The sequence below is a fragment of the Cyclopterus lumpus genome, chromosome 10 (assembly GCF_009769545.1).
Source record: "Cyclopterus lumpus isolate fCycLum1 chromosome 10, fCycLum1.pri, whole genome shotgun sequence".
In the NCBI taxonomy this organism is placed as follows: domain Eukaryota; kingdom Metazoa; phylum Chordata; class Actinopteri; order Perciformes; family Cyclopteridae; genus Cyclopterus; species Cyclopterus lumpus.
This window is the reverse complement of record NC_046975.1, coordinates 1106072-1125328: the sequence shown is the minus strand read 5'-3', so window position 1 is coordinate 1125328 and position 19257 is coordinate 1106072. Positions and strand designations below refer to the sequence as shown.

General features: G+C 40.7%; 1 pseudogene; it reads left to right on the top strand.

The window, feature by feature from the left end:
* LOC117737897 overlaps positions 1-19257 on the top strand; it is an 82130-nt pseudogene that overhangs the window by 13934 nt on the left and 48939 nt on the right.

Here is a 19257-nt window from a genome sequence, read left to right as displayed (position 1 = left end):
ATTTGTGCATTCCGGTAGTGGCTCAGGCTTGCCCTGGTCCAGCCACTAGATATGCTGCCTTTTTCTTCCACTTCCTGAACCGATGTGAGGTCCCGGGACAAAGGATGTCATATATGTACAGATTGTAAATCCCTCTGAAGTAAATTTATAATGTTGGGCTATATAAAATAAATTGCATTGAATTGAATAGAGACGTTTTTTTAAATTGAATCAGGAGGGAAACATTGTGTGTACACGTGGGTACTGGTAGTACAAAAAAACACAAGGTCCTTCTCATCTTGTCCCATCAGAGTCCTCCGCTCTGTCCTATGGTCCGTCATCCAGTGTAGCTGATCCAGGGTCCCATAATGGAACCAGGTCTCTGTAAAGATGTGGTAACAGTGAACGACCTCTCGTTTGGGTTAACCTGAACCTCCCTGAGAACGGCCATTACTAGAACTTCAAAGGCTCACACTAACTGGTGATTCAATCACTGTCATCACTGCGTTGCTTCTACCCAACGCCTGGATGTGCATCTTTGGTGTTTAGGGTAACGCAAATCAAACTTTAATAAGTAAACACAAAAACATAATTGCTTTCTCAACCCTCTTAGCACAAAGGAGAATCTTAATGGATTGGAAGTCACCTCATCCTCTTACAGTAATTCCTCTATGTGGTTCAGGGATCTGGTGTTCTTTTTAAAATTGGAGAAAATAAAGTTCTCGCTGTGGCTACGTCCTGAGAAATTCCAATCCACTGGAGTCATACAATACTTTGATAAATTGAAGACAGAGAAAAGATGGACTTTTAGCAGTACATTCTACGGATGGGCGGATGACGCCTTGTAAAGCATTGAGGCGTTCTTGTACCGAAAAGGTACAATTAAAGCTGCGTGTTCATTCACAGATTTGATGTTATATATAACCGTTATCGATGTTGTTGTTTACATTACAATAAAACTAAATGCCGGTCAATCATATGAAACAACGTGTTAGTGATGGGATTCGATTCCCCCCCCCCCCCTCTCAGAACGTAAAAGTTGAACATGCGTATGTGTTACCCACTAGACTATAGAGGAACACTTGCAATATCAACATTTTTAGTATATTATTAAGGCCTTAAAGGTCTCTAATATTCTCTCTATTGATCTCCTCTCTCAAACCCCACATTGTTGATTGACACTCAGTATGGAGAAGAGTTATATTCGCAATGCTTTTGGTGTGAACGTAGCATTAGGCACCAAAACCAATGAAACGCTTCGTGAAGCACCAGTGACGTTCGAAGCTTCGGACAACATCAGTCACGTGACCATTGTCATTTGATACAAGCTCTGACATTTGGAGTCAACACACAGTTCAGTAGACTAACTCAAGCTTCGGAGCTCTGGTATCGTTTGCCCATCTCTAATACATTCAGAAGTTAAAAAGAAAAAGGTCAATCAAGTTACACCTCTTTGCTTTGATTCTACCTTTTGGTAAACCTGGTAAAGACCCAGCTAATGCAGACAATTACAGACCAATAGCGCTGACATCTCACTTGTGCAAGTGGATGGAAAAGATAATCACCCGCAGATTAACTTATTTTTTAGAGCAAAGGCTTGCTTAATAAATCTCAGAATGGGTTTCACAAAGGTAGATCAACAATTGATGCTTTAATAAAAGTTAGCAATGAGGCAGAGAAAGCAATATGTATGAAGGAGATTATGGTTATAGTTTACTTTGCTATAGAGAAAGCATATGACTCCATGTGGAGAGGGCATTCAAGGTAAAAGTTGGAGATGCTGTGTCAGATAAATTTAATATTGTAAATGGAATTCCGCAAGGTAGTGTTATTAGCCCTATACTATTTAATATTATGATTTAATGACATCTTTATGAAAGTTGGCAGAGACATTGGCTGGATGGAGCGATATGGGAAAGAATACTGGACATGTAGCATCCAAAAGGCTATAGTTAATGTTAAAAAGTGGTAATGACTGAGGGTTTAAGATGTCAGTTGCTAAGTCTAGCTACATGCTATTTACCAGAAAGAGAAAGATAAACAATGTGTCTTAAATGATATGGAGATGTTAAATAGTTTCTGGAAATGAATTGGGTGCAGATAAACGGTCATTACTGGATATCTATATACAATCATGTATAGATTATGGATGTATGTGTATGTAGAAGCTGCTAAGAGTACATTGGAAATATTAGATAAGACTGAGCATGGGTGCAATTAAATCTGTCCCAAGCAACGCCCTTCTGGTGGAAGCTGATAAACTGCCATTAAGCTTAAGATGTTCAAAACTATAATATTGGGTTAAGCTAAAAAGATATGGAGAGGAACTTCCTGCAACTAATGTGCTGCATGACTGTTGGGAATATACCCAAAATAAAGGGAAAGGGTTTGGGTGGAGTATCAGTTCAATAGTAAAAGAGTTCGCAGTAAATGGATTTGAGTATGGTCCCAATGTAACATGGGGAAATGTTCCCCCATGGATCCTACCTGCTCACAATGCGGATGTAACACTTATAGAACAGAGGAAAATATGGGCGTTACAACGTGTGGTCGTCGTGGTCTCTCTCTCTCTCTCTCTCTCCGGCTCCCCCCCAGGATCCATGCAGCTGACGCCTGTAACCCGGCCTGCAGATGAGCCTACAGCTGAGGGCAATTGGCTGATTGGAGCCTCAGGTGGATAAGAGGTTGGGGAAGCCATCCAGATAGCCCAGTGGACCCCAGAGACGACTACAACCTGTGTGTTGGTGCTGTTGCGTGTTGTCGGCAGGGTGCAGCTGTTGAACCGTTCATATTACTGTAGATATTGCTAATGCCATATTTTTCAATTCAATTCAATTCAGTTTATTTTGTATAGCCCAATATCACAAATTACAAATTTGCCTCAGAGGGCTTTACAATCTGTACACATACGACATCCCTGACCTTTGACCTCACATCGGATCAGGAAAAACTCCCCAAAAATAACCTTTGACAGGGAAAAAAGTGAAGAAACCTTCAGGAGAGCAACAGAGGAGGATCCCTCTCCCCAGATGGAGAGAAGAATAGATGTCATGTGTACAGAATGAACAGCATTTACAAAGTTACATAAACACATTACATGAATATGACAATGTATCAATGGAACTCCAATCCATGAAACAGAAGGAGGTAGAGAGGAGGGGGGGGGGGGGGGGGGGGGGCATCAGCAGGGCCAACGCGGGAGGCCGGCTCACCAGGCATCAGACACCTCCAGGTCCAATGGACCCTATGAGACGTGAAGTCACAACGACTCCGGGGAGGAAGCAGAGTTAATAAGGTGCAATGGATATATCCATTGATACTGAGTATCGTCGCTTCCTCACTTTGAGGAAGTAGTTCTTTTTTTTCCTTTTGATTAATAAACCACCTTTTTTTGTTTATCCATTTGTTGCCTGTGGGTTACTATCCCTAGGGTAACGCTACACTCATTGTTGCTCCCCGCCTCCCCTAGAGGCTGTAACAGTGGGAAAAAAACTGACATGGGACGTCTGACGCAAGAATACATTAACAATAATTATTATAACTATCTTCAAATATATACTGATGGATCAAAAGACAACGGGAATAGACACGTGGGATCAGGGGTATACATAACATAATTTAGTTGATATATAGGCAAAAGAATTAATGACAGACTATCTGTCTTCACTGCAATAATTTTGGGGCTGTAATGGGCGGTAGAGGTCAGGCCCGAGAGAGTGGTCATCTGCTCAGACTCTGCAACAGCATTAAATCGAAGAAATCAGAACGAAAGGATTTAGTGCTAGAAATATCTATGCTAATGTTGAGACTCCAAAGCCTGGGCATTAGTGTAGAATTTTGCTGGGTTCTTGCTCACTCAGGTGTGGAGGGAAACAAAAGAGCAGATGGGATCGCTAAGAAAGCCTTAAAACTAAAAGAGGAAATATGGAATATTCCTTTTGGCAAAGGGGAAACGAAAGCGATCATAAGAGGCAGTGAGGGAGGTATGGCAGAGGAATTGGGACAACAACTGCAAAAGGAAGACACTATCGTAACCTTCAAAAAACCATAAATGTAAAATCATTCAAAGGGAAGCGTTGAAAAGAAGAAGTAATCATTTCACGATTTAAGATTCGGTCACACAGGTCTGTACTCAACGCGGTTTTCATTGGCAAAGGTTGGAACAGATAGGTGCAGTGTTTGTGGCGAGACGGAAGATGTAGAGCATGTAATTATGAAGTGCCGAAGGTTCAATGAAGAAAGAAACGGATTGAAGTATAAAGTTTGTCAGATGGCATGGAGGTGGAGTTTGGAGGGAGTTCTGGTAGCGGACCAGGATGGGCGTGACTGCTACAGGACTCTGTTGCGTTTCATCAAGGAAACCAGACTAGGACGTAGAATGTAGTTTGGTAGGGAAAGTTGGCAAGGTAGGGTAAGTTGGGCACCTAGGCAAGTCTGATGCGATTGCCTGCAACAGTAGTGTTTTGTATCGGTGTTCCTTAGTGTTTTGTTACTTTTAACTCCTGTCTGTTCCTCTGCTCCTGCGTTTTAGCCCTCCCACACCCGGTCGTGGCAGTACAATCTGGCCATGACAGTGTTTTTTGGTGGGCCTCGTAGGCGTAGAAAGGGATTCTACAAACACAGGATGGACCCAGCCTTCGGGCTATTTTGTGGAGCCCGCCTGGCTTTTAGTGGGCCCCGTAGCTTCAAGAAGGGACTCTACGAACACAATATGGACCCAGAACTGGACCCATTTTACGGTTGCCGCCGCTGTGCCACAGCCGACCCCGGTCCCGGCTGCCGCCTCCGTGCTGCAGCAAACCCCAGTTCTAGCTGCTGCCGGCGTGCCGCTTCCGTGTCGCAGCCGACCCCGGTTTCGGCTACCGCCTGCGTGCTGCAGCCTACCCAGCTCCCGGCTGCAGCCAATGCCGGTTCCTGCTGCTGCCCCCCGCTGCTGCCCCCCGTGCTGCAGCCAACGCCGGTTCCCGCTGCCACCCCTGTGCTGCAGCCAATGCTGGTCCCACAGAAGAACAGCCACCTCTGCATGCAGCTTAACCTACCTGTCAGGTGAAACAATACAATTTCCAGATGTAAATGAGTTTGATGTCACATTATAAAATAATTTTAGATAGAAATACATCTTTCCGAGTGACACCTAGTGATGTAAATCAAAAATATAAAACGTATATCAACTAATTTAATTAATCAGCCAATAATTTTACCTTGTTGTAGTTCAATGTTATTTATTATATTTGTCATCCTATTTTTTATTCATTCTTTTCTAGAGCTATGTTGTAGCCCATTTGTTACATGACCAACAAATCAAAACAGTAGTACATTCCTGTAGTGCATTTATTAAATGTGCATCAAACAACAATTCTCTGGGCAGATAATATGACCAACATCTCCACATTAGGAAACTTTGTTTGACTATTTGAGCACCAAACATCATACTCACAGTCCATCTCCTCTTGTCCCCTGGAGTCCAGCTCTCGGTCCTATTGTCCACCCGTCAAGTGCAGCTTGATCCTGGACCATGATGGAGCCAGGTCTCTGTGAAGATGTGGGCTCAACAGTCACAGACTTCCCGCTGCTTTCATCCACCTTATTTTTCTGTGACTGGACATCAGACAGCCAGAAGCATGCTGGGTAGTGGAGTGGCCTTAGGTTCTAGCTGGGTTAGCTTAGCTTCCATCTCGGTTCTCCTTACTGGAGCAGTTTGGTCCGGCAGGTCAGAAATGATTCCTAGCACGTATTCTTAGAACAGTTTGACTGAGTGCTACTGGTAAATCCAACATGACATCTACAAGTAGTGTGAGTCACAGCGTGAAAAAAAGCTGCAGGAAATATATTCCCTTTTGTGCACATGTCGGATTTGTGTGTGGCACTGCATATATATCACAGCATGTTTATGCATGTTGAAATATTTCTTCATCTTCCATGTAATCTCTATAAAGTGATTCTGCATTCAAAGACCTTTCACGTCTACACTCGCTTTAACATGTCATCATTCACCCATTCCCTCAGTCATACACTGATGGAAGGGACCATCATGCACCATCATGCCGAAACTCACCGAGGAGCAAATTAGCTGTTGCTAATTGGACTGTAAACAATACGCTTTAAGAAAAGGAAGAACCTTATGTCGTCAGACCAATAGCTGATGGGTTCCAAGATTGTCATCAATATGGTTGATGACAATAAACCATACGTTTTTATTGAGAATGTGTTAACAAAGCAGGCCTAAATACCAAGAGCAACCCCTTTCACTATTATTTGTTTGATCTATTGTTAATATGACAATATTGATTAGTGCAGCTTTAATGAAGTTACATGTTAGGTTTCAGTTTAAAACAAGTGAGTTTTAGTTTTCTAAAGTTTATATGATTCCACAAGTGCTCACATCTTACTGTGTCCTTTCAACTCGTTGCACTAGTAGTGGTAAATGTGAACATATGTCTGTCTGCAGTGTGTGAGGAAAACAAGATGAGATGGGTAAATGAGTAGCAGGCTTAGATCATTCAAATGGTGAATTTCCCTCGGAACTATTACATTATTTTGTATTTATTTTATGTGTGATTGCTGGGGTAATAAATAAGAACATCCAAGGAAAGAACGGAGAGAAGAAGCAAGGATGGAGGGAGATTGTCTTGAACTTATCTCATAAACTAAACAGCCCTGATGATACTAACCCTGACAGCACTTACAGCACTGATCGAAAGTAATTTGTCTCTCATTCTGAAAATCGCATTACATTAATCACACGTCCAGCCAATCAACACAAATAACGGAGACCCTCGATCAACAGACTAGGTGTTTTGAAATTGACATGATTGATTATACTACTTATTAACAGGAAAATGAAAGCATCCTTCGTGGAGTATCTTAATGTGTTGTTGGGCCAAGACTGGCCACTGGAAAGTGCCTCAAGGTCCCAACTGTGATTTATAGTTGAAAGTAACACTGTTATTATTTTGGTTCATGGATTGGAATGTAGTTCATCATGCCACTTGTTATACAAAGGGGACGGATTTACCTTCTGAGCAAGTACTCTATATATACTGTCAGGTCCATAAGTATTTGGATTGACGCAATGTTTCCTCTTTACATGACTGCAATGGATTTTATATAAAGCAGTCAATGTGGTTGAAGTGTAGACTTTCAGCTTTAATTCAAAGGATTTAACAAAAATATGACAGCGAATAGCACAAAGCGAAAAATTCACCCGACTCTGAGTTGCGAAAGCCAATCGGCGTTGAGACGCTCTGCCCGTCATCACTGACGTCGTGCCGTTGGTGAATCTAACTGGCTGCTGCTGCTCTCGTAGCGCTGGAAGCGGAAGTTATCCAGGCGTAGTTGTGAAAAACACCGAGCTGTGTGAGCCTACGGGTGATGTTATGAACCCAGACACCAGAGTGCTAGATATTCCAACATTTGTGGGATGTACACAACAAGTATAAAGCAGAACTAGTGGTTATTTCTTCCATGGTGGATGGCGGAAATGCTAACTGTTTCCACGGAGATAAGCCACACCCCCTCTAAGGCACGAATGACACGAATAAACCACAAATAGTTGGGCGAGTAAACTCACGCGAGTAAAGTTGGTGTGAACGCAGCATCAGAGTACCTGACTCCCTTCTTACAGTTTGGCTAGTAACCACTGGGGTTATTGAAGTTTACCAGGGAAGATATTTCTATAGTTATGATGACACATAATGTCATTTGATTCAATACCACGTCTCAATGTGACGGAGGACTCCTGTGCTAACTTTAGTCCGTCCCAGATTGATCATATTGTCGATAGTGCTACAGGCTCACTGAGAATGACACTAGACTCGATAGCCCCACTGAAGAAAAAGACAGTGAGGCAAAGGAGGTTTGCTCCCTGGTATAACCCTCAGACCCGCGACCTAAAGCAAACTTCACGAAAGCTCGAAAGCATATGGCGTTCCACCAATCTGGAAGAATCACGCTTAGTTTGGCGAGATAGTCTTAAAACATATAAAAAGGCTTTCCGTAATGCCAGAGCAGCCTATTACTCATCAGTAATAGAGAAAAATAAGAACAACCCCAGGGTTCTCTTTAGCACTGTTGCCAGGCTGACAGAGAGTCACAGCTCTGTGGAGCCGTGTATTCCTATAGACCTCAGTAGTAATGACTTCATGAACTTCTTCAATGAAAAGATTTTAACTCTTAGAGGCAAGATTGATGATCTCTTGCCCTCAACTACTGCCGATCTGTCATCAAGAGGAGTGGCCTTGGAAACGGCCCTGGTGTATATTTGGATAGCTTTTCTCCCATTAACCTAGACCAATTGTCCTCAATGGTTTCTACTTCTAAACCGTCTACCTGTCTCTTAGACCCCATCCCAACGAGGCTGCTTAAAGACGTGTTGCCTTTAATTGGCACCTCTCTGCTGGATATTGTTAATGTGTCTTTGCTAACAGGCCATGTACTACATTCCTTCAAAGTAGCTGTAATTAAACCTCTCCTGAAAAAGCCCACTCTTAATCCAGAGGTGTTGGCTAACTACAGACCGATCTCTAACCTTTCCTTCCTCTCTAAGATCCTTGAGAAAGTAGTCGCAAATCAATTGTGCGACTTCCTACATCAGAATAGTTTATTTGAGGAGTTTCAGTCAGGATTTAGAAAACACCACAGCACAAAGACAGCACTAGTGACAATTACAAATGACCTCTTAATTGCATCAGATAAAGGACTCATCTCCGTACTGGTATTATTAGACCTTAGTGCTGCGTTCAACACCATTGATCATGACATCCTATTACAGAGACTGGATCAGTCGATTGGCATTTCAGGTACCGCACTAAGTTGGTTTAAATCCTATTAATCAGATTGATCTCAATTTGTATTTTTTAAACGATGAAGCCTCAATGACCACCAACGTTAATCACAGAGTTCCACAAGGTTCTGTGCTTGGACCAATTTTATTTACCTTATATATGCTTCCTTTGGGCAACATTATCAGGAAACACTGCATAAACTTTCATTGCTATGCAGACGATACTCAATTATATCTATCGATCAAACCAGAGGAGACCAACCAGCTCGCTAAAATTCAAGAATGTCTTAAAGACATAAAAACATGGATGACCTGCAACTTCCTGACGTTAAACTCAGACAAAACTGAAGTTATTTTACTGGGCCCTGAACACCTCAGAGATCAATTATCTGGTGATGTGGTTTCTGTAGATGGCATTTCCCTGGCATCCAACACCACTGTAAAGAATCTAGGCGTTATCTTTGACTGCGACTTGTCCTTAAACTCCCACGTTAAGCAAATCTAAAGGATTGCATTTTTTTCATCTACGTAACATTTCAAAAATCAGGCACATCTTGTCTCAAAAAGATGCAGAAAAGCTGGTTCACGTGTTTGTTACTTCCAGACTAAATTACTGCAACTCCTTATTATCAGGCTGCTCTAATAAGTCTCTTAAATCCCTCCAGTTGATCCAGAATGCTGCAGCTCGTGTACTTACAAAAACTAAGAAAAGAGATCACATGACTCCTGTATTAGCTGCTCTGCACTGGCTCCCTGTAAAATCAAGAATCACATTTAAAATTCTTCTCCTCACCTACAAAACCTTGATTGGTGATGTACCATCATATCTTAAGGAGCTTGTAGTACCATATTGCCCCACTAGAGAGCTGCTCACTAAATGCGGGGCTACTTGTGGTTCCTAGAGTCCTAAAAAGTAGGATGGGAGCCAGAGCCTTCAGTTATCAAGCTCCTCTTTTATGGAACCAGCTTCCACTTTCAGTCCGGGAGGCAGACACAGTCACCTCATTCAAGAATAGACTTAAGACTTTCCTGTTTGATAGTGCTTATAGTTAGGGCTGAATCAGGTTTGCCCTGGTCCAGCCCCTTGATATGCTGCTATAGGCTTATAGGCTGCTGGGGGATGTTTTAGGATACACTGAGCACCTCTCTCCTCTTCTCTCTCTCCTTATGGATACATTTACATCTCTCCATTGCACCTTATTAACTCTGCTTCCTCCCCGGAGTCGTTGTGACTTCACGTCTCATTGGGTCCATTGGACCTAGAGGTGTCTGATGCCTGGTGAGCCGGCCTCCCGCGTTGGCCCTGCTGATGCCCCGCCCCCTCCTCTCTACCTCCTTCTGTTTCATGGATTGGAGTTCCATTCATACATTGTCATATTCATGTAATGTGTTTATTTAACTCTGTAACTCTGTTCATTCTGTACACATGACATCTATTGCATCTGTCCATCCGGGGAGAGGGATCCTCCTCTGTTGCTCTCCTGAAGGTTTCTTCCCTTTTTTCCCTGTCAAAGGTTATTTTTGGGGAGTTTTTCCTGATTCGATGTGAGGTCAAAGGTCAGGGATGTCGTATGTGTACAGATTGTAAAGCCCCTCTGAGGCAAATTTGTAATTTGTGATATTGGGCTATACAAAATAAACTGAATTGAATTGAATTGAACTTGCTCATAAGCACTTCAGGTGCCCAACACAGATAAGACCCAAAGTGAGGTTATACCCCAGGGGAGACCTTCTGAGCTAGCTCAAAAATGCTTATTTTGTTTGTAATCAATACCGGGAGTGAGACTGTATGTCAGGGAAAGTAGGTTCTGTTGTGTTTATTTAGAATTAAAAATGCAGATCTCCACACTGATGTAGAAAGGAAAATAACAGTCAAAGACATTTGAGACCTGTTGATGCGGCTGTGTATTCTATTTCACTTTTTCTTATTTCATGCATTTTATTTTCCATCTTATTTTCCTTTTTTAGTAGCCTAGAGCAGTAACATATTGCAATAGGCGCTCATGATGCTGGGGTTAGTCAATCAATCATAATTTGACATTCATCAATTTTAAGTGAATTTCCTCAAATTGTTCTCAAAGCAGCACCCTTTTTGTTAAATTATGCTTCACACGTGCACTATGATAAATGATGGGGGACCTTGAAACGGTTAACAATCGCCTCTGAGAAAAATTAAAGATGGCTGAAGTGTCCCAATTACTTGAATTACCTCATTCGTCCCTAAATGTAATGTAATTGTTTAATTGTATGTGGATTGGTGCAGATATGGCAAAACAATGTTGATCAACATTCTGTAAGTATTTAGTCAACAGAACTTGAAATCTCGACCCTTTAAGATTTTCTTGAACCAATCTCTATCTGATGTCTTGTGCAGCAGTCACTCACCTTTTTTTTTCAAACATGTCTCTTATAATTTAACCCCCCCATCTCAAGTACCACTTAACTGCGGTGTAGATAAGAGGCAGACATCATCAGCCCCAATTAAAGTTCCCTTAAATCTGATGAAGATTAAATCTTAAATCGGCAGTCCTGTCTCATCGCTCTGCAGGTAGTGTCTTCCACCTCCTTGCTTGGTTTTCAATAGTATTACAAACTTTCAAACATGATTTGGAAAGACACTCAATCAACTGAATTGAAACAATTATAGCATAAAGACATTTACACACCAGGGTGTGATGAATAAACAACACAAATATGCAAAAGACTTTGGCTGTGAATATTTCAAAGCCACATTTGAACAACTATCAGGATCCTAATAAACCGGAGCAGTCCGTTAGTCTGGCTGAGGTCAATTGTTGTACAGCCTAAGCTACTGTCTGACATTTTATTACATTTGAGTCATCTCTGATAAACAGTTACACAGACTGTATGTCTAGGGCTTTTATTGTGAGAGGTAAGAATGGAAGGAGTGGATCTGGTGTGTGCTGCAATATTGAAAGGAGTAAAGTTTACTATATTTGGACCAGCCATCGGTTACATTATAGTGTACATTTTGAATATGTTCGTTCCACACAACAAGATCGCTTGATGCCTTCATATGCTGTGATATAAAAATGTGTTCTAAAGAAAGTTAAGTTGCTTTATTGCATACATCGATCGGTTTATAATGATAGTACAACTATAAATCATATAACAAATATAATACAAGTTAACCTTCGTTCATAATTTTTCATGATGAAGGAATTTTCCTTTTCTGCAAATCAACCTAACTTTGTCTATCTCATCTATAACTGAGGCCATTTTTATGTCACTAATTTGTATGGATGTAGCTGGGAAGCTATCAAGCTGTGTAAAGATATGATGTTCACATACATAATCCCGCCTTCAAAGCTCTGATTAAACGACTGAAATAGTATGAATCATTCCAAATTAGGAAAAAGGGGGTATTATTGGCTATGTGATCTTTGAACCTTTATGTATTGAATGGACAATATAAAGCTGGTGTTAGTCTCAAAGTCATTTATTTCAAAGGTCTAGTGTGTAGGATCCACACTAGCAATCCACCAAGACTAGAGCCAGTGTCTGTTTTGTATTTCTAGATTACACTAGAAACATGTGGAGAGGCACTGCTTTGTATGAAGATAAACAAAAACTCAAAGATTCTATATTTTCAGGCGATTACACAGTGTTTATAAATAAAATATATACTTCATCATATTTTATTCCATTTCTGCTTGTATAGTGCTAATGAATGAATTCATACAGTTAGCAACTGTTGCACTTCTTCACAGCAGACTAGTCATTCAACCAATCACAGGGCCAGTCAGACTGTCAATCATCATGAGGCAATAAACAGCAATGATACATCGAGACATTGAAATGAACTTCAAGTGTCAGTCCGCGTGATACGAATCACGTCTGACTCTAAATCTCCGTATTAACCCCAAAATGTGGTCTTTGTGTGTACATGTTGCAACATTTGTCTTCGCTTCCTCATCAGTGTAGCATCGTTTGTTTGTCAGTTCCCCTTTGACAATAGAAATATGAAATTTGAGTTGCTGGTTTGACTTTCATCTCAGCCTCTTTCCAATTATAATTCAACTTGCAAAGCACATCTTTGCAGGGCACTGTTAGTTACACTTGTCATATCAATCATCCATACATGCCCTGCTGAGAAGCAGGCAAATCCCTGCCTGCCATTACTCCTGACCGACGGCTCTGATGCCTTCATCTCAGTCTCCTTTAATAAACTGGATCCTGTAGGGAAATTAGAATATTTATTTACGGTAGGTCATTTTTATATATTTAACTAAATGTGTTACTCAGAAGAAACTCAAAGGCAAGGTAGTATGTTATTGAGATCATTATTTATGAGTACCACATACAGCTGATTGCATCTCATGCCATAGCATTTTGATATGCTGTAAATACCCTGGGAGGTCTGCTATTTTAGTTTTATGCAGTGGTAAGTCAATTAGCTGGTTCATGTGAGTGCATGCATCCACCTACGAATTTGATGCACCCCGTAGACCGTCTTTGATAGCCCAGCCACTAGCCTGAACTCTATTCTCTTTCTCCTTCCCTCCCTCCTCTGCTCCTCTGATCCACAGACGGATGGAAACATTGAGGAGGAGGAGGAGGAGATCAAACACATGGCAATCTAAAAAGAGAGGAAGCAATCCAATTAAGGACAGAAGAAGAAGGAAATATATGCAATCAGATGATTTCCCCACCAAAGGCAACTGTATGACAGGCTCTAAGACTCGTTGTTTATGCATCACAGGAGAGAAATAAGTCTGTGGAGGGCGCAGCAGGAAGGAGAGATAGCTCCATGGGTAATTGGACTATAACGTAACTGAACGTCATTTCCATTTAGTTTAATAAAGCAGATTGTTTGGCTCATTGTGATTCATGTTCTCCTTCCCAGTTCAGAATCAACTGAACGCTAATGTTTTTTAAGTGAACTTGAAAGTAACATTTTCAACGGTAATTATGCATTCATTGATCCAACCTGTGCATTACTCAGCTGCACAGAAGATGCTTATTTAACATTTGCATCTGTGATTCAAAATCAGTATTCATTAAACGAACATTTTTGCTCAATATTATTTGAAAAGAAGCACGTGTAAATTGTAACCTGACACCTGTACTAGGCATGATATTTGGGCCTTTTGAGTAAGTACACAGCACCTTTCAGAAGACAAAGTGCTGCTCAATAAAAGACAAAATAGCAAGTAAAAGACCGAGCAACAGACATGACATGCAGACATCAATATAAAAACATAAAATATTCTTAACAAAAAAGTCTAAACGGATGGTCTTCATCTGCTTTTCAAAGATTTCCATAGCTCTTAAGTCCAAAGGGAGAGAGTTCCAAAGTGTAGGAGCGTCAACATCAAAACAAAATTGTAACAAATTTCCTATCTATCTAATATATCTATCTAAAAGCACAGTCCAGGACCTCAGAGACCTGCTGCTGAAGGGCTGCAGTAACTCCATTGTGTAAATAAGAGCATGACCATGCTCTAAACGTCATCACAAGAATCTTGAACTGGAAACAAAGGAAGGAAGAAAGGAAGGAAGGAGGGTTCCCAGGAGAGGAGATGGTATCTGTTCCTTCTGAGTCGCACTGCCCTTCAGTGTCCCTCGTCTACCAGCCTTTCAATGCCTCCACCCTGGAGACTTGCACAGATGCTCCGTGTGTTAGTGTATGTGGAGAGTATTTGTGAAAAGGCCACATATATATTTCAACAAATATAATTCTGTGACTGCTTGTCTGTTTGTGTAATAATTATTATTATCTGTCACCACACACTGAACACTTCCTTTCTATACAGTTGGGATCCCCATGCTGAGCTGTAGGCCTGCCACAGGCAACCACAATGGGAGCATACAATATGCTGTACACACAGCAGAATGGCATGAAAGGTGTTATGGGCTATACAACGTTTTATTTATAACATTTATTTTGTATAGCCCAAAATCACAAATGTGCCTCAGAGGGTGGAGCACCAGCTCACCATGGCTTGTTTCCCTTTAGACTTCCTCTGCTGTCAAACACTCTTGCCTGTATCTTTGTGTAAACCAATTTGTCTCTAGCAACATCAGTCTGCATTCACCTCTGCAGCAAATACTAGGACCTTCAGCTGCGTCATCATGAAAGACTCCTTGTGGTTTGGCAATATAAAGCTTTCAATGTGAAGAAACAGCAACAAGTGACACTCAAAAAACAGAAGTAACTTCGTAAGATATCATGTAAACCGTGGTATGACAATACATTGAGGTACTTCCTATCCTGCACCAGTATTTCACATTACAAGCCCTTCAGTGGCTCTTCTCTTGCCTAGGATTTTAATTTGAAACATTTGTCTACACTTTGGAGAAGAAATAAAAGCAGTATTTCTGTTAAACTCGAAGCAGTGACTGTGGCTGATAAGTTATTGCTGGTTCCCAAACTAGTACAATATAATTATAACAAATACACTTGAAAACAAGTTGTAAAGATAGGGCACTATATCATATGGTTGCACCTAAGAAATAAAAATAAATCAAGCGCAACGTAAGAATATGATCCATGCAGAAAAAGCTTATGCAGCTTGCACATCTTGTTTATAATTCAGTTTTAAAGAACCTAAGGGTTGGGTAATATATATTGTGACACTCTTTCATGTCACAAAAAGCTTTTATTGAAATCAATCAGAACAAAATAAATTCACATCAATCATTGCTGAATGTTATTTTCTTGTTTGAGAAAACCTGCTGTTAAATGTGAAAAAATATATGTTGCTTAAGTTAATTATTTTTACAAATGAATACGTCAGAATAGGAATGTTCCTATATCATCAAAGGGGGGTTTGAAGCCTGGAAAAGTTTGGGAACCTCTGAACTTACCACGTGAGATACAATATTATATTAATATATTACACAATCATTTATTGGCCAACTACGTTGCATATACAAGGAATTTGACTCGGTGAAAGGTGCATAACAATAAACAGACAGAGAATAAAGAAATAATAAAAATATAAATAATAAAAAAACTATAAAAATAAATATGGTATAGTAAGAAGCAAATGGGAAATGCTCTCTATTATTTGAACAACAATATACGGCCAAAAATATGTAGACTTGTGTTTCAACTGATCATCTTAATTGCAGAGATGCATGAGAAGCTCACATTCCTGGTCAGAAGAAGAAACATACACCTACTTTTAAACATTATTATCAACATATATTGGGATATATTCAGTGTAAACAAACAATGCACCACAATTAGGTGGGTCAGTGGTTAGCAGGTCTGTCTTTCATTCAGAGGATCGGCGGCTTGATCCCCGCTCGCCCTAGTATGTGTCCTTGAGTAAGAAAAACTTCACCCCAAATTGCGGTTGTGTCTGCGGTGTATGATTGTAAGTCGCTTTGGATAAAAGCGTCAGCTAAATGTAATGTAATATTTGTTTTTCAGTATCCTTGCTGCTCAAAATAGACAGAATAAATACGTATTTAATAAATTAGAATATCACTAGTGAGATATTTAACATACAGCACTACCGACTGAATACAATCTATTATTACTCAGTTAATATATATTGTACTCACATGACTCCTGTATTAGCTGCGCTGCACTGGCTCCCTGTAAAATCAAGAATCACATTTAAAATTCTTCTCCTCACCTACAAAGCCTTGATTGGTGATGCACCATCATATCTTAAGGAGCTTGTAGTACCATATTGCCCCACTAGAGAGCTGCGCTCACTAAATGCGGGGCTACTTGTGGTTCCTAGAGTCCTAAAAAGTAGGATGGGAGCCAGAGCCTTCAGTTATCAAGCTCCTCTTTTATGGAACCAGCTTCTACTTTCAGTCCGGGAGGCAGACACAGTCGCCACATTTAAGAGTAGACTTAAGACTTTCCTCTTTAATAGTGCTTATAGTTAGGGCTGAATCAGGTTGAATCAGATTGTAATAATTATTACACAAACAGACAAACAGGGGATGTTTTATGATACACTGAGCACCTATCTCCTCTTCTCTCTCTCCTTATGGATGAATTTACATCTCTCCATTGCACCTTATTAACTCTGCTTCCTCCCCGGAGTCGTTGTGACTTCACGTCTCATAGGGTCCATTGGACCTGGAGGTGTCTGATGCTGGTGAACCGGCCTCCCGCGTTGGCCCTGCTGATGCCCCGCCCCCCCTCCTCTCTACCTCCTTCTGTTTCATGGATTGGAGGTCCATTCATACATTGTCATATTCATGTAATGTGTTTATGTAAATTTGTATCTCTGTTCATTCTGTACACATGACATCTATTGCATCTGTCCATCCGGGGAGAGGGATCCTCCTCTGTTGCTCTCCTGAAGGGTTCTTCACTTTTTTCCCTGTCAACTATTTTCTAGTTTTTCCTGATCCGATGTGAGGTCAAAGGTCAGGGATGTCGTATGTGTACAGATTTTAAAGCCCTCTGAGGATAATTTGTAATTTGTGATATTGGGCTATACAAAATAAACTGAATGGCATTGAATTGTATTATATTGTATGTCATTGTTTATTGTACAGGGACAATGCACACCAATCAACAGTAAAAATGTAAGTGAGCCAGGGCTAATTTTCTGCTCACAGGCCAGATTTTTTGAAAGCAGCCAGACATTTTCCAATAAGATATATATATTTTGCCATCATATTTCTCCTCAAAACATTATGTGTAATGTAACTAATGAGCCTGCTGCATCTGTCTGGATCAGAATGACTGATGTCTTTACCATCCTAATAATGTGTTGGACCCATGGTAAACAAGCTTGATCAATAGTTCCAGCTATTGGAAGTGCACAGGCAGAATTTGGTGGTTTTGACACAACACATTTGCATAATTAAAAAGCACCAATTGAGACGAATAAGGAAACATATATTAGTCATTAGGAACAACATGATTGACAAAGTCATGAAAGATTGGAATTATATAATAATGCACCTGTGAAATATGACAAAGTATACAGCCCAGTTGACAGGCTTCCAGTTAAAGCATCATGAACAATGCTACGAGGATCAGCACAGATGATATCATCACTGGCTAAAAGCTCAATCTCAGTGCTTTCCCACTTCAGACTTCCACCTCAGCTGCACTGTGAAGTTACACAACTCATCCATCTTGAAAGTCAAGCATACAAAAGGTAAATCTCAAATTCAAATGTTAATTAAGTTTAACCCATCTACTCAGTCATCCGTGACAAATTGCTTGGTTGGCGCCGAGCTTGATTCAACTTGTTCTTCTGCAGTTCCCTGACTCATCATGTGTTACAATGTGCACAGCAGACGAGTTCCACTTCTTGTTGGATTTTCTATCTGTGTCAAGACAAAAAAAGTTTCCATTTGTACGTTGTTATCTTTAAGGAAACACTGCCGTCTGCAGCGTTCATATCTTTAAATACACACGGAAGAAAATGTGGCGTCATAAACCGTCTTTGATGCGTTCAGGCATTTGATGTGCAGTAATAACCTGTGGCTTGGATTGTGTGATGTATGATTTGATGCTGCTTTCTAAACGGGGATGAGTCTGGTTCCATCACGGTAACATATACACTATTAGCCATCACATTATTCTAATCTACAGTAAATTCAGTATGACATTAAGCTAGAATCCTTAAGAGTTCACTTCTGGTTGATCTGGTGACATCCACGGTTACAGCTGGTGTAAGCAAGTACAGTCAGAATGGTGGGGGCAGAACATGCTCTTTGAGCAGCTGTTTGGTCTGAGATACAACAGGAGAGCAACCGGTGCATGTGTTTGTAATGCAGCCAAACAAACTATTTTATAAATAAAGAAGTCGGTTTATAATTGGCCTTTCCTCCTCTTGCCACGAGGTGATTTCATGCTGCACATGGCACCCATTAAAGCTGAGGCGTTGGAGCTGTGCAGCCTGTCGCCTGCAGCTCTTCATCTAACAGCTCTGTGGCTGCTGCTTGCTGTTACATTGCTCCCTGAAATGTTTCAAAATGTTGAAAATGACAGCCGTCTTATTCTGTAGAAACATTTATGATGAGCGCTAACGTCGGAGAACAATGTATTGCATTTCCTCTGACTGCTTCACATTAAGAGCCCCCACTGGTTTCACCAGGCATGAACCAGCAGGGTAACAGTAAACAGGGAGGCTGCTATCAATTCATAATACATGCATGGATTATAAATTGATGGGCCCCCGGGATTAGATGCTCGATGCCATCACATTTCTCATGGCAGTGTCATCATTGCTTCTGTACTGTGACATCTTAGAAGTGTGAAGATGTTTTCTAAACCAGTTCACTCTCTAAGAGAACGTGCTAGTATTCACATTACTCAGAGGTTCTAGTTTAGGGTGAATGCCGGTTGCTCACATCCAGCATTAGACTCCTTGAGTATGTGACCTTTTCTCACTTGGTTCATTTAGTAGTCCATCCAGAGAATGGGGACACAATACAACTTCCAATGAGAACTACCATATACTGGATATACTGTGCATGATTGTGCTAATAGAGTGTTGAACATGCTCTTGTTTTTGGTAAATGTATATATATATATATATATA